This window comes from Ranitomeya variabilis, chromosome 1 (genome assembly GCF_051348905.1).
Source record: "Ranitomeya variabilis isolate aRanVar5 chromosome 1, aRanVar5.hap1, whole genome shotgun sequence".
NCBI classification, from domain to species: Eukaryota; Metazoa; Chordata; class Amphibia; order Anura; family Dendrobatidae; genus Ranitomeya; species Ranitomeya variabilis.
In genome coordinates, this window is record NC_135232.1 from 174,827,198 (window position 1) to 174,841,885 (window position 14,688).

The following is a 14,688-nucleotide window of genomic DNA, read 5'->3' on the forward strand; positions in this document are numbered from 1 at the left end:
CTAATAATTGTGCCAACAGTTTTTGACTTCTCACCAAGCTGCTTGCCTATTGTCCTGTAGCCAATCCCATCCGTGTGCAGGTCTACAATTTTGTCCCTGGTATCCTTAGATAGCTCTTTGGTCTTGGCCATGGTGGAGAGTTTGGCATTTTTTTTATTCAGTGTGTGGATATGTGTCTTTCATTCAGGTAACAAGTTCAAACAGGTGCAATTAATACAGGTAATGAATATAGAGTTAGCGGGCTTCTTATAAAAAAACTAACAGGTGTGTGAGATCCCAAATTCTTGCTTGTTGGATTGTGATCAAATACTTATTTCATGCAATAAAATGCAATTAAACTAATTAAAAATCATACAATCTGATTTTCTGGTTTTTATTTTTAGATTCAGTCTTTTACAGTTGAAGTGTACCTACAGTAAAAATGTGAAACTTTCCATTCTTTGAAGATAGGAAAACTTGCAAAATCATCAGTGTATCAAATACTTATTTTCCCCACTGTAATTTGCATAAATCAATAGTACTGGAAAATGTAAGAAACGTTTTAATATATCTTATCAAAGAAATCTACTTCTCTATCCACTTATGAGACACTTCTTCCCGTTATGCTTGCCATTTGAAAAAAACAGACAGACTGCAAGCTCTTTGAAGTATTTGATTATGCAGCCTTTTATACTCTATGAAGAGGGGAGGGTAGAGGAGTGAAGATCAGAGAGTGAAAACAAACAGATGGAGACACAGAAAGATCATGCTTTCTAACAAGTGATTGACCTCACCCTAGAGTTGGATTCTCATCTACATAGGTCAGTACTGCTGTATCTTTTCCACCATGCTGCTGTTTCTGTCTCTGTGTTATCTAAGGAATGAAAAGCAGAAATCTGTTTTTACCTGCTGTGTATGAGAGACATCATAACAGCTACTCTCCACCAACTAGCACAGAGTCAATTGCAAATGAGAGATAGAGCTTGCAGAGGGAAACCTAATGAATCTAAAGGATACTAAACATATAAAATCCACAAATAGTTCTATTCCTTAAATACACTTACTGGACAATTTATTTTTAAAACTTACTCAAAAGTATAGTTATCTTTAAAGCTTAAAGATAAAGCTTGAGAACTGCATTCCTTAATCTAGACAAGACCCACCCATGAAGACAGTGTCCAATTCTAAGAATAGTGTTGTGCGCTTTTACTGCGTTTTATTTTACCATGAGAAATGTGTACTGTGTCATTCGGTTTTAGTCATGTAATGTACTTAATGTATAGTCTTGTAAGTACTGATGCTGCTGTGTGAATACTGTAAAGGTAGTGCCTATTTTGAGTAACATGCACTCAGCTCAGTTGTAGGTAAAGTATAGGATACAGTTTAATGCTTAGGTTAGAGATAGTGACTGTAGATACAGTAGTGCAAGATACAGTTAAATATTTGTGACTAGCCCAGAATTGGGAGGGGTATAAGACAAATAGGAAAGGGAGCTACTTCCTGTTTTACTTTGTTAGAGTCAGTTAGGGAGAGTGAAACTGAAAGTGTTTGTTAGAGGCAAGGTGAAGTTAAAGGTGCAGTGGGCTGGAAGCATGTTATAGACAAAATGTTCTGGTGGTATGTGGTCAAAGGAAACTCCCAGTGGACATTCCTGTAACGTCTGGAGCCCAAGGCTCAAGTTGGGGGCTATGGTGAGCACAGACAAGCCTTCCATAGAGAGGAAGATGGACTTGGAGGGAAATGTTGCTGATCTTAGGAATACTGCAGTGCGATGGGGAAACATTAAGGCCAACAGGACCTGTTAAAGTAGCAACAGTCTGAGCTGAATGTAAGATAATGATTGAAATATACTGTGTTGATGGAACAAGAACCAAAGTGTGCTGTGCCTGATACTGCATGCTAAAGACTAATGTACTTGAACTGTCCAATAAAGTTGAACTTGTTAAAAGGAACAGTGTGGCCCCTGATATGTGTGCGGCTGGTCCTGGAACTGAGGAGGTGGACACAGCGAAGTGAGTACAATGCAGCAATGTACGCAGCACAACACTTATGGATGGGACACAATTTATTTGTAAAGTGCCAGGACAAGCTCACCCTTGGCTACCAATCTGATCACCTTACACTGGCTTGCCTGTGTGATTCCGAAACACTCGTGAAAATATTGGTGATTTTTGTAATTTTAACTGAGATACTATCCATAAATGGGTTTCAGAACCATATAAAAAATTACTCACAAAAGTAATATTTACACTCTATGCTTACTTGCAGATGATCACTTGTGAACCAAACAATCAAGTTGGCGTGGAACCATAATGTGGAGGTCTATTTTAATTTTTGCTATGGAGTCTTCTCTCTTCTATGTATCTAAGAAGTATTGTTTCTCCTTGCGGAGATTGACATGCTAAGCTTACCGAGATGAGGAGATTTAAAGCCACAATGCTCCTCCTGGAAATATGCAAATTGTCTCGACATTGACTTTTAGGATTGCTACCTCCAATAGGTGGTTCCAATAGGTTCTAGTCCTCTTCCTCTCTGAAGAGACAATTTGCACTCTTCTATGTATGAAACTACAAAGAGCTGCATGGCAAGTTGCAACACATGATTGTACAGAGAGATGACAGGCTTTGTACCTAAATGACAAGAATATTTTGATGCAATGTTGAGGAAATGAAATCAGGATATTTAATTTATACACAGCTTAGTTGGTTTTCTTTTTACTTGTTTCAATTTGTACAGAGACTGATGTGGGTAACCGAAAAGCTGACATACAGTATGTCCACCAGTCTATTATAACCTATAGACAGTTAGGGCTCAATCACACATCCAATTTTTCCATGTATGAGAAAAATGGACTGATTATTCTGATGAGAGTTTGAACAGAGTGACATTCATTTTTCTTGTATGTGAATAATAAAAAAAAAGTTTCTCCAAATTCTCCATTCTGACAGTCCATGAAAATTGGACAGCTTTCAGATGTGATTTTTTTTCACGGATGTGATTTTTTTTTTTACAATGCCAATTTTGATCTGACCCTCAAATCAAAATCAGACATTTGGATAATAGTAAATAGAAAAACTGCGCTATAAAGGGTCTAATTGAGGCTAGTTACTAGGATAAACAAATATATATCCACATTCCCAAGTGTGATTCAGATTGAACACTGTTGCCAATTATTATTCAATAATTCTTAAAAAAAAAGGCCAATAGAGGTAATATCGGTCCAGGAATCTGTCATACATCGATATGAGTGTTTGCCTTACAAACTATATTAGTTGACACTTTGCACACAAATTCTGTTAGCAATTGCACATCTAAATGCTCCACATACCTTATGAGTTCATGGAGGTTAGTTTGAGTTCCTAATCTGGCAGGTGAAGAGTTGGATAATGTGAAAGTGCACACCGCTGCCCTCTGGGTGGATGGAAGTTTACTGCAGGTTCGTGCAGAGCTGGGTGGATAAATGCTGTGTGTGTACCGCCCAAGGGTTTGTGCAATAGGCGGAGGAAGATTGCTAATGCGGGCAGAGCCAGAGACGTCCCAGCTGGTGGCGTCCCTGGTTACACAAGGAAAGGAAAAAGGGGAGAGATGGCTGATACTGCTCAGCCGCTCGACCGCGTGTGACGTCACTCGTCTACGGAGTCTAGCTAGGTCCAGAAAGCAATCAACGCGTTTCGAAGTGTGTCGCACTTCTTTGTCAGGGTTACAGCCCCCTGTCGGTAACTCCGTTTATATACTAGGATCGGCCAAGTCTCCTGCCTACCGCTATTAAACCCACACATACCAAAACTACATTTTAGCCCTGCAGCAAATTAAATTGTTTAACGTATTACCTAATTAGATTGAATATTCAATTAAATACTTTAAAATATACCTTTATTATAAATAGAATAAAAATCTCTAAAAAAGCTAGGATTAAGTTTTAAAATACAGTTACATTTAAAAATACATGTTACTCTAAATGTTACTTAAAAATGACCCCTTATATTAATACAACTCAGGATTGGAAAGGGGGAAAAATATATAGGGATATCTATGCCCATGGTCTTTCCACATCTAGGATGTCAATCATATTGATGATGACAATTACCTTACTACTAACATTCAGGGGTGGATTAAGGGTAACCAGGGCCCCGGGCTGTTCAGACACTGTGGGCCCAACGGTCATGTGATGGGGTCATGTGACGGGGTCATCATATACCTGAACCAGATTATTCCAGAAAAATAGTTGCTGTGTGAAACTATAACCTGTCAAACATCCATTGATCTAGTCAATTTATGCTTCAGTTAGGAAGAAAAAAAAACATTACTATTACCATAAGTGCCAGTATTCACAGGAGATCTGTACTTAGCATGCAGTGTCTATGTAGAGGTAATACAGTGATCACCGGTGGCATTATACGCAGGACCTCTGAATATAGTATACAGTGTATAGTGTCAGTGTATAGGTAACACTGACTCACCAGTGATGTCTCTAGGTGAAGTCCTTCATCTTTCATCCAGCACAGACAGCCATCACTTCATCCAGCCAGGACTCGTTTCTGCAGGAAATAACAGTTATCTCAAGCTCCGCTTGCAGAACACATTACTTAATTTTTCCCAACTTCTACATTACACCACATGAAGAAAAAGAGGCAACATAGTGTCACTCTACACAGTAACAGGACCGCCCCCATTTATAACAGTGTCCTCAAAAAATAAAATAAATGCATCACTGCAGAATTAATATCCCTTAATTGCATGGTAATTATAATATCCCCCATCCTGGCCCCGTGTATCTCATTCCTGGCTTCAGCCATATGTTCTCCTATCCTGAGTATCCATTCTGCCCCATATTATCTCCCCATCCTGCCCCATATGATCTCCCCATCAGTCTCCATCATATCCATCCTACCCCATGATCCTGCACGATCTGTCTCCGATCCTGCCCCATGTCTTTCATTTTGCCCCGTGTCTCCAATCATGCCCCGTATCTACATTCTGCCCATGTCTCCAATCCTGCCCCATCTGTCTCCAGTCCTGCCCCCAGTGTGTCCAGCATCTCTGCCCCCAATGTCCAGCATCTCTGTCCCCAGTGTCCAGCATCTCTGCCCCCAGTGTCCAGCATCTCTGCCCCCAATGTCCAGCATCTCTGCCACCAATGTGTCCAGCATCCTGCCCCCAATGTGTCCAGCATCCTGCCCCCAATGTGTCCAGCATCCTGCCCCCAGTGTGTCCAGCATCCTGCCCCCAGTGTGTCCAGCATCCTTCCCCAGTGTGTCCAGCATATTGCCCCCAGTGTGTCCAGCATATTGCCCCCAGTGTGTGCAGCATATTGCCCCCAGTGTGTTCAGCATATTACCCCAGTGTGTTCAGCATATTACCCCAGTGTGTCCAGCATATTGCCCCCAGTGTGTCCAGCATATTGCCCCCAGTGTGTACAGCAATCTGACCAAGTGTCTCCAGCATATTGCCCCTAGTGTGTCCAGCATACTGCCCCGATATGTCCAGCATACTACCCCTAGTGTGTCCAGCATCCTGCCCCCAGTGTGTCCAGCATCCTGCCCACAGTGTGTCCCGCATCCTGCCCCCAGTGTGTCCAGCATGCTGCCCCCAGTGCGTCCAGCATATTGCCCCCCATGTGTCCAGCATATTGCCCCCAGTTTGTCCAGCATTTTGATCCAGTGTCTCCAGCATATTGCCCCCAGTGTGTCCAGCAATCTGCCCCAGTGTGTCCAGCATATTGCCCCTAGTGTGTCCAGCATATTTCCCAAGTGTGTCCAGCATATTGCCCCCAGTGTGTCCAGCATATTGCCCCCATTGTGTCCAGCATCCTGCCCCCAGTGTGTCCAGCATCCTGCCCCAGTGTGTCCAGCATCCTGCCCCATTGTGTCCAGCATATTGCCCCCAGTGTATCCAGCATATTGCCCCCAGTGTGTCCAGCATATTGCCCCCAGTGTGTCCAGCATATTACCCCCAGTGTGTCCAGCATATTGCCCCCCAGTGTGTCCAGCATATTGCCCCCAGTGTGTCCAGAAATCTGCCCCATTGTCTCCAGCATATTGCCCCCAGTGTGTCCAGCATATTGCCCCAATGTGTCCAGCATATTGCCCCCAGTGTGTCCAGCATATTGCCCCCAGTGTGTCCAGCATATTTTCCCCAGTGTGTCCAGCATATTGCCCCCAGTGTGTTCAGCATATTGCCCCCAGTGTGTCCAGCAATCTTTCCCAGTGTCTCCAGCATATTGTTCCCAGTGTGTCCAGCATATTGCCCCCAGTGTGTCCAGCATTCAGCCACCAGTGTGTCCAGCATCTCTGCCCCCAGTGTCCAGTATACTGGCCTGGCCCCCCCGATTGCCTTTCGCAATAAAAAAGAGAAAAAGAGTTCTCCTCACCTGTCCGCGCTCCTTCAGCGAAGCTCTCTCCTCGCAGCTGAAGCGCGCACTCGTCGGTGACTGACAATGACATCAGACACCGGCGACGTGCGTGCTGTGGCTGATGTCAGCTGCCAGCCTCCGATTGGCTGGCGGCTGTTAACTATTGACGTGCGGGCACGCGCCCACACATCAATAGCGTTTAACTGCCGCAGCGCCGGCAGTGGCCTGGTGAGCAGATGAGACGGGGCCCTATGTGGGCCCCCTCTGCCCATCGGGCCCATACGCCACTCAGGGCAGTAATGCCCTGATGGCGGTGGGCAATCTGAGCGGTAGCCCAGGGCCCCCCACACCACTGGGCCCTGGGCTACCGCCCAGAATGACCCCATTATAGTCCGCCCCTGCTAACATATTAAAAAATATCTGATATCGCCAATACCGATACCCGATACCAATGCAAGTCAATGGGACCAAAATATCAGAATTAAAATAAGCCCTTTCTTTCCTTGAAGGCTCATTCTACATGAAGGAAAACAACTAAGGCCGCTTTCACATTTGCGGTTGTGTCCGCAGCGTTTCTTCCGCAAATATCTGCATGCGTTGTGTATTCCTATCTTTAACATTATCGACGCATGCGTTTTTCTATGTTCGCGTTTTGCCGCGTTTGACGACGCATGCGTCGTCTAGCCGTCTGCGTCTTGGCGCGGAAATGCAACATGTAGTAATTTTTAGAGGCGTCAATTTGCCGCCTGGAAACGCATGCGGCTGATTGCGCAAGGTTTGCGCCCAAAAAACGCATTGTAGTCTATGTAAACGCATGCGTTTTCCAGTACATGCGTTTGCTTGCGTTTGCCGACGCATGCGTCTCAATTGAGAAAAACATGTCTAGACACTGATAAGCCACCCCCCACATAGAAGGTGATAAAGGGAGGAAGTGGACATTTGCAGGTCACTAGTCAGCAGACTGCCTTGCAGACGAGACGCCCCACAGCCCCTTGGATCAGCAAACAAGCCTCAGAACTATGTGAGTATATCCTATCCAAAGCATTTCTTTTCTATAATCTGTGTCTATGTGCCCTAATTTCTGTCATTCCTTTCTTTCTGCACACATCAGAATGTCTTCTGCTTCTGATGAGGAAACGCCTGGGCCTGCACAAGGGGAACATGTCAGCGAAGTGAGTATTCACCTCCTCAGATTGGTAAGTATTCACTGTCACATCTACACATATGACAATGTATATTTTCCCTTTTTCAGACCACTTCTTCTACAGCGGAAGACACTGAGCAGGAGACTGGGCAGGAGCAGCGTAGTCACGGCCGGGCAACACGGCGGCATCGTGTAAGTATAGCTGGCTGAATGTGTATTGTATCCTCACTTTATAATTCTGGAATGTTCATTTCTTTCTACTTCTCTCTTTCTTTCCCTTTGGCTTCAGCACCAGTGTTTTTTTTTATTTCAATATTCATGCCATTCCTCTGATTCTGTTTTCTGTCTTCCGTATGTGAATGCCTCCAATATTAATGTCCTTTTTGTTGTTAGGTTCCAGAGGAGGATGAGGACCTAATTGAGAATGAACACCTCATCTCCCTGGTTCACGAGCAAGTCGCATTGTGGGACACCAGGGATCCACTGCACGCCAACAATGTGACGATCCGGAGGCTTTGGAATGAGGTGGCCGCAGCGTTGTGGGATGGCTGGGCCAATGCCCCGGCTCGGGTCCGTTCTGCATTTGGTAAGTATCGCAATGCAGTGTGATGTAGTCAATACCTTGGCCATGCTCACACAACTGTGTATGATGTCAGAAAGTCATTACTTTTTCACAGCACATACAGTTGTGTGACCATGGTCAAAAGACCATTGTCCTAACTATTATGTTTTGTTTTGCCAACAGTGTCAAAAGTGAAAACACGTTGGAGATCGATGAAGGACCGCTTCAACAAGGACCTGCGCCAAGAGAGCCGGCTTCCAAGTGGTTCTGCAGCAAGGATACGCAAATACAAGTACCACCGCATCCTTGCGCTTTTGAGACCAGTCCTTGCACGAAGAACGTAAGTATATTGGTTAAAAAAGAAAAAAAAATGGTGTATAATGCAATTTGTTGTTGGTCATTATTTCCCATCAGTATTTGTAATCCGAAACCTTGATTGATTGATAGATGCAGCAGTGGGGTACGTGTTCTTTGAATACTTTCCCTCACATAGTTCCTCTCCAGGTTTTGGCATACCAATACTGATTAGAAATACTGATCAAATACTGAGAGTGTGATGGCAGCCTGCACAACAGATCTATACTCAGCAAGTTAGGTGTCAGAAATAATGAATTCAGGATGCCAATGGCTCATCAATTCATTTTTCCTGACACTTGTCCTGGTGAGTATACAGGTGGCTTGTATGTCCTCTGTCGTCAATTCGTATTTCCCATCAGTATTTGTAATCCGAAACCTTGATTGATTGATAGATGCAGCAGTGGGGTACGTGTTCTTTGAATACTTTCCCTCACATAGTTCCTCTCCAGGTTTTGGCTTACCAATACCTTGTATAGAGATATGGCTTGTATTGCCTCCATCGTCTCTTCATAGTTTACATCAGTTTTTGTAATCCCCAAGGACTGGTCGATGCATGCAGAAGTATAGCATGTTGTTTTATGAAACTTTTATTCCTACTGTTGAACTCCTGGCTTGAAAATTCTGATGTAAAATTCACTACAAATAGTAGTGTGACCTTTCCCTATCTGAATGTGTATCTAACTGTTCAGTTATCTTTTTGTAAATGTTTTGTAATATTTTTTTTTTTTTTTTCCGCAGCACTTGAAGCTCCACTGTTGGCCCAGGTTCTGGAGCGGTCCTTCATCAGTCAGCCACGGACCCGTCCCAGCCATCCTCCAGCGCTGCAGCAAGTGGGCCTGCCACACAACCTGGAGACCAGGAAGCTGGTCCATCAGATGTTCCCCTTCCCCAGTCCTCTGCCTCTAGCCAATTTTTTATGGGCTCCTCCCGGCAGCGACAGAGGGCCGCGGACAGGTCACTCATGCCCGAGTTTTTGCACTTGAGCTCGGTCTTCCATGAGGGACTCAAGGCGATGGGTGACCGACTGGATACTGCCATTCGTCATATGAGCACATGTATCCAGGAGGTAACCACAGCCCTTGCCCAAGTGAAAGCCGACCTCCAGAGGCCAGCACATCATTTTTTTAATCAGATAGAACAGGGCATGTCGGAACACCTTAGTCCTGAGCTCCAGATTACTATTATGCAGGCCTGCAATGCTGCTTACGTGCAGGCTATGCAGCAGAGTCGGTATTTTCAGCAGACAGTGGGGGCATTTCCAACAGTGCCCACACTGTCACGCTTTACATCAATGCCGACATCTGCTGCATACCACTGCACGGCCACCTCCATTCCAAACACTTCCGGACCGTATTATAGCACCACCACCATGCCCAGTGCAGTGGGTCAGCCCACCGCCACCACCATGACAACTGCTGCTCCTGCTTGGGCCTCCTCCACTGCCACCAGCATGCTGCCGCCGCCGGACCCTGCCCTGGTGTTTCCTGGCACCACCACTACCAGACTGCCGCCGCCGGACCCTGCCCTGGTGTTTCCTGGCACCACCACTACCAGACTGCCGCCGCCGGACCCTGCCCTGGCGTTCTCTGGCACCACCACTACCAGACTGCCGTTGCCGGACCCTGCCCTGGCGTTCTCTGGCACCACCACTACCAGACTGCCATTGCCGGACACTGCCCTGGCGTTCTCTGGCACCACCACTACCAGACTGCCATTGCCGGACCCTGCCCTGGCGTTTCCTGGCACCACCACCACCAGACTGCCGTTGACGGACCCTGCCCTGGCGTTCTCTGGCACCACCACTACCAGACTGCCATTGCCGGACACTGCCCTGGCGTTCTCTGGCACCACCACTACCAGACTGCCATTGCCAGACCCTGCCCTGGCGTTTCCTGGCACCACCACCACCAGACTGCCGTTGACGGACCCTGCCCTGGCGTTTCCTGGCACCACCACCACCAGACTGCCGTTGACGGACCCTGCCCTGGCGTTCCCTGCCACCACGACAACGTGCCCGCGCAAAACAAGAAAGGGGAAAGGCAAAAAAAAAACAAAAACCATAGCTATCCCTCCCCCCTCACCTCCCAATGTGTCTGTAATGTCTGGTTTGTCTCACCCTTCCAGTGTGTCTCAACCCTCTCATGTGTCTAGCCCTATCCCTGAATATCCTGACCCCAGTAGTTTCATAGCGCCTTCTCCTGCCACCCCTATGTCGGCTACAGTAATAAGCCAGACCTCACTACTCAACACCCCACAATATCGGCACTCAACCCCAAGCAGGCGCAGTTAATTTTTTGGTTTGTGTGTGTTTAATAAACCTGTGTTTTTTGCCCCAATAAGGTTTGGTTAATTGTGTATTTCGCCACCGTCACCACACAGCCTGCGCCAATAACAAATTATGCGTCAAACACATTTTTGGGGGCCACCTCCAACCTCCAGTACCTACTTAGCAGAACACTGAAGCTTGGTGTGTTTGGTTGAGAGATATGAGGTTGCCCCCAAAAATAACACTTGTATTTTCTCCAAAAACAGTTCTTTCTGTTTACTCCGTGACTTTTGGTCGCACACAGAAGACAAAATGGTGGTAATACACAGCACAACTATACTCAACAGGTCCTTTCTTATCCGAAACATTATTTATGACCCCTGACCTGCTGATTTTAGAAATGCATTGTATTACCTCCATTTTATCTTATTGGTACATATACATATATTTCACACAAAGTGAAGGAACAATGTACATGGCATATCTATACTCACCCGGACAAGTGTCAGGAAAAATGAATTCAAGAGCAAATAGCATCATGAATTCATTAGTTCAGACACGTGACTTGATGACTATAGATCTCTGGTGTAGGCTGCCATCACACTGTCAGTATTCGCTCTGTATTTTACAGCACTATTTGTAAGCCTAAACCTGGAGTGGAACTATGTGAGGAAAAGTACATTAAACAGATATGCACCACTAAAAGCATTTAACTACCGCTCCTGGTTTAGGCTTACAAATACTGATGTTAAGTACTGGACAAATACTGCGACAATAACGGACATCGTCTATACAGTCTGCGGCAAAAAGCTAATGGTGAACCAAGACAGGACTCACGTCAACAACCTAAGCCCAAAAACCCAAAGTGGTTTGTTAAGGAAATAGATAGGAGACATGGTGAAGAAAGTAAAACACAATTATTTTATTTGAAAAAACATTAACATTCCAAACATAAATTTGCAGACCCGAAACCAGCAGTACATTTTACACCATATTGTCCTGCCATGGCACACGTCCAATGTCAGAATCAAAAAACGCTGCAAATTGGTCCCGCATGTGGCCTACTTCAACTGTTGACCGCAGCGGATGATGACGGTAATCAGGCAAAGGGTTGGCAACAGGTTCATCAAGTTCTATGGTGGGTCGCTCCTTAGCCAGAATGAAATTGTGGAGAACCACACAGGCTTTAACTACCTCATCCACTGTCTCCATTTTTAGATTTATTGCAGTTGCTAGAATGCGCCATTTGGACACCATAATCCCAAAGGCACACTCTACTGTTCTGCGTGCCCTGGTTAGTCTGTAGTTGTAGATCCGTTTTGTGCGGTTCAAGTCCCGACTTGAATAGGGCTTCAGGAGATTTTCACTCATCTGAAAGGCCTCATCCCCAACCATTACAAATGGCAGCGGTGGGCCTTGAGTGTAGGGGAGTGGTCGTGGCTGTGGGAAATTAAAATTTTTGCCATAAACACGTCGGCCCATATCAGAGGTTTTAAAAGTCTGTGAATCGTTGCCACGGCCAAAAGCACCAATGTCCACAGCAATGAAGCGACAGTCCGCATCGGCTATTGCCATAAGAACTACAGAAAAATATTTTTTGTAGTTGAAGAACTGTGATCCCGTTCTGGCTGGTTTGGTAATCCGGATGTGCTTCCCATCCACCGCACCCAAACAGTTGGGAAAATCACAAACAGTCCAAAATTTGTCAGCAATTTCTTTCCACATGTCCTCCGTGGGTATGGGTATAAATTCCTCACGGAGAATGGTCCATAAAGCCCGGCAGGTTTCAAAAACAATTCCGGACAGCGTGGAAATCCCAAGGCGGTACTGGAAATGAAGGGATGACAAGCTCTCTCCAGTTGCAAGAAATCTGTAGTAAGAATAAATAATTTACAAAATAGGCAAAAAAACATCAGACCTGCAAAAAATTTTGGTTAGCTTTTGTTTAGAATTATTACGTACCTTAAGGTAACCAGGAGACGTTCCGCTGGTGGAATGGCTCTACGGAGCTGTGTGTCCTGTCTCCGGATGGCTCCTTGGACACGATCAAGCAAATCCCGGAAAGAGTCTTGTGACATCCTGGTATATTCTGGGAATTTTTCTGGGTTCTCATTGAGCTCGCCATACAGGGTGTGATATGTACCACGGCTCTCCCGCAGTTCTACAATGGGGTGTTGCCAAAACCGCCTACGCCTTGTCCTTCTCTGTCTTTCCCGGTTTCGGTGTTGCTCCCAAGCAAACGCACATGCCAGAAAAATCTTGATGCTCAGATCCAGTTTAAAGTAATAGCTATCCATGTGAAGATCCATCTTCTCACAGGACACAGGAGCAAAATCTGAAGATTTCAGCTGTCCTAGGGTCTATATATAGATTTCACATAATACACGCCCTCTGTAGTCCCATTGGCTGGTTCTTGCATCTAGAATTTTTCTCTGGTGAAATTTTGCGCCATGCGCACAAAAAACGCAAACGCATAGAAAACGCAAGCAAAAGCATGTAAACGCTGCGTTTTAATGACGCATGCGGTAACCGTAAGCGTTTTAAAAACGCTGCGTTTACACGCGTTTTCATGCGTTTTTCGTGTCCTTGCGTTTGCGGATTAAACGCTGCAGATTCAAACGCTAATGTGAAAGTAGCCTAAGAATAATGTAGGATGTATTGGGGGAGGTGGCGGAGACATTAAAGGCATAGAGGTTTAGCCAATCAAATGGAATAGCAGGAATTTCAATTTTTTTTTAAGACGTTCAGAGTTGCAAAGATATTGACTATGTTAAGATTTTTTTTATTTTGTCAGATATTGATGTTTCACTACTTCCATGCCCTTCACCTTCTTTTTTACTTCTCCGACACTTTCTTCTTCATCATCCTCAGCAGCAGCATCTTTTACATCAACTTCTTCACCTTATTCATCTTCTTCTTCATCTTCTACCTATTATTCTTTTTTTGTTACATTCTTCATATTCTTTCTATTCAACTATTATTCTTCTTCATATTCTACTTCTTCATCATATTCTTATTTGTGACAGGCATTCCTGTAGTTGTTATCTATAAAAGTTTGAAGATTACACCTTCCATTCTGCCTGTCACAAAAGAGTTACAACAGGATTTGTCCGCGTTCAGTTAGGCCTGCAGCAGCAGGCTTTTTCCAGGGGCACCACGAGGAGGAACAGACTCACCCCCATACACTGCTTAGTCTTCTTCTGCTTATAATTTAGATAATATATTTTGCTCTGATGTTTAGTCTTATGCTTAATGTTCTTCTGCTATTTGTTCTGCAGCTTCTTGTTCTTCTGCTTCTCGGTCTCCAGGGTCGTCGTCTCCAGGGTTGTCATCTCCGGGGTCATCGTCGTCTTCGGGGTGGTCTTCAGGGTCGTCGTCTCCAGGGTCGTTGTCTCAGGGGTCACCGTCTCTGGTGTCGTCGTCATCTTAGGGGTGGTCTTCAGGGTCGTTGTCTTTAGGGTCTTGAACTTGGAAATGAAGCAGAAGGTACAAGAAGGCTGAGGAAATGCCGAGAACCAGCTGACGGTACTGGAACCCGGATGGCTACCCGAAGGTACAAGAGCCAATGGAACTACCGAGGAACAGCTGATGGTACTGGAACCCGGTTACTTTGCAGGAGGTACCCGTGCCATAAAGCACTACCAAGGACCAACTGACGCTGGTGGAACTCGGATACCCAGAAGGAGGCACCTAAGCCAAAGGCTCTGCCCGGAATCAGCTGACGGTAATGGAAAAAGGATGGGGAGCAGAAGGCACAAGAGCAAAAGACACTGCCGATAACCAGCTGACGGAACTGGAACCTGGATGGGTAACCGAAGGTACAAGAGCCAATGGAACTACCGAGGACCAGCTGACGTTGCTGTCAGGACTCTGAACATTTTTATTACCTTTTGTGCATTACTGCCCTTTTCCAAGATGGCGTCTTTGGTCTCATGTACACTGTGTCTTCCTGCTATAAAACTCCACCCCAGCCTTCAGTCTGTGCTAGAGTATTCTGCCTTGCATATCTATCTGTGTTTGGACTAATA

At 45.3% G+C, this 14,688-nt stretch overlaps 1 long non-coding RNA gene across 1 annotated transcript; it reads left to right on the forward strand.

The window, feature by feature from the left end:
- The first annotated feature begins 6,875 nt into the window (after window positions 1–6,875).
- On the forward strand, window positions 6,876–7,905 carry LOC143793816 (uncharacterized). Its single transcript, XR_013220276.1, has 3 exons — window positions 6,876–7,503; window positions 7,584–7,667; window positions 7,869–7,905. It is a non-coding gene; the product is annotated as an uncharacterized LOC143793816 (long non-coding RNA).
- Window positions 7,906–14,688: the final 6,783 nt, after the last annotated feature.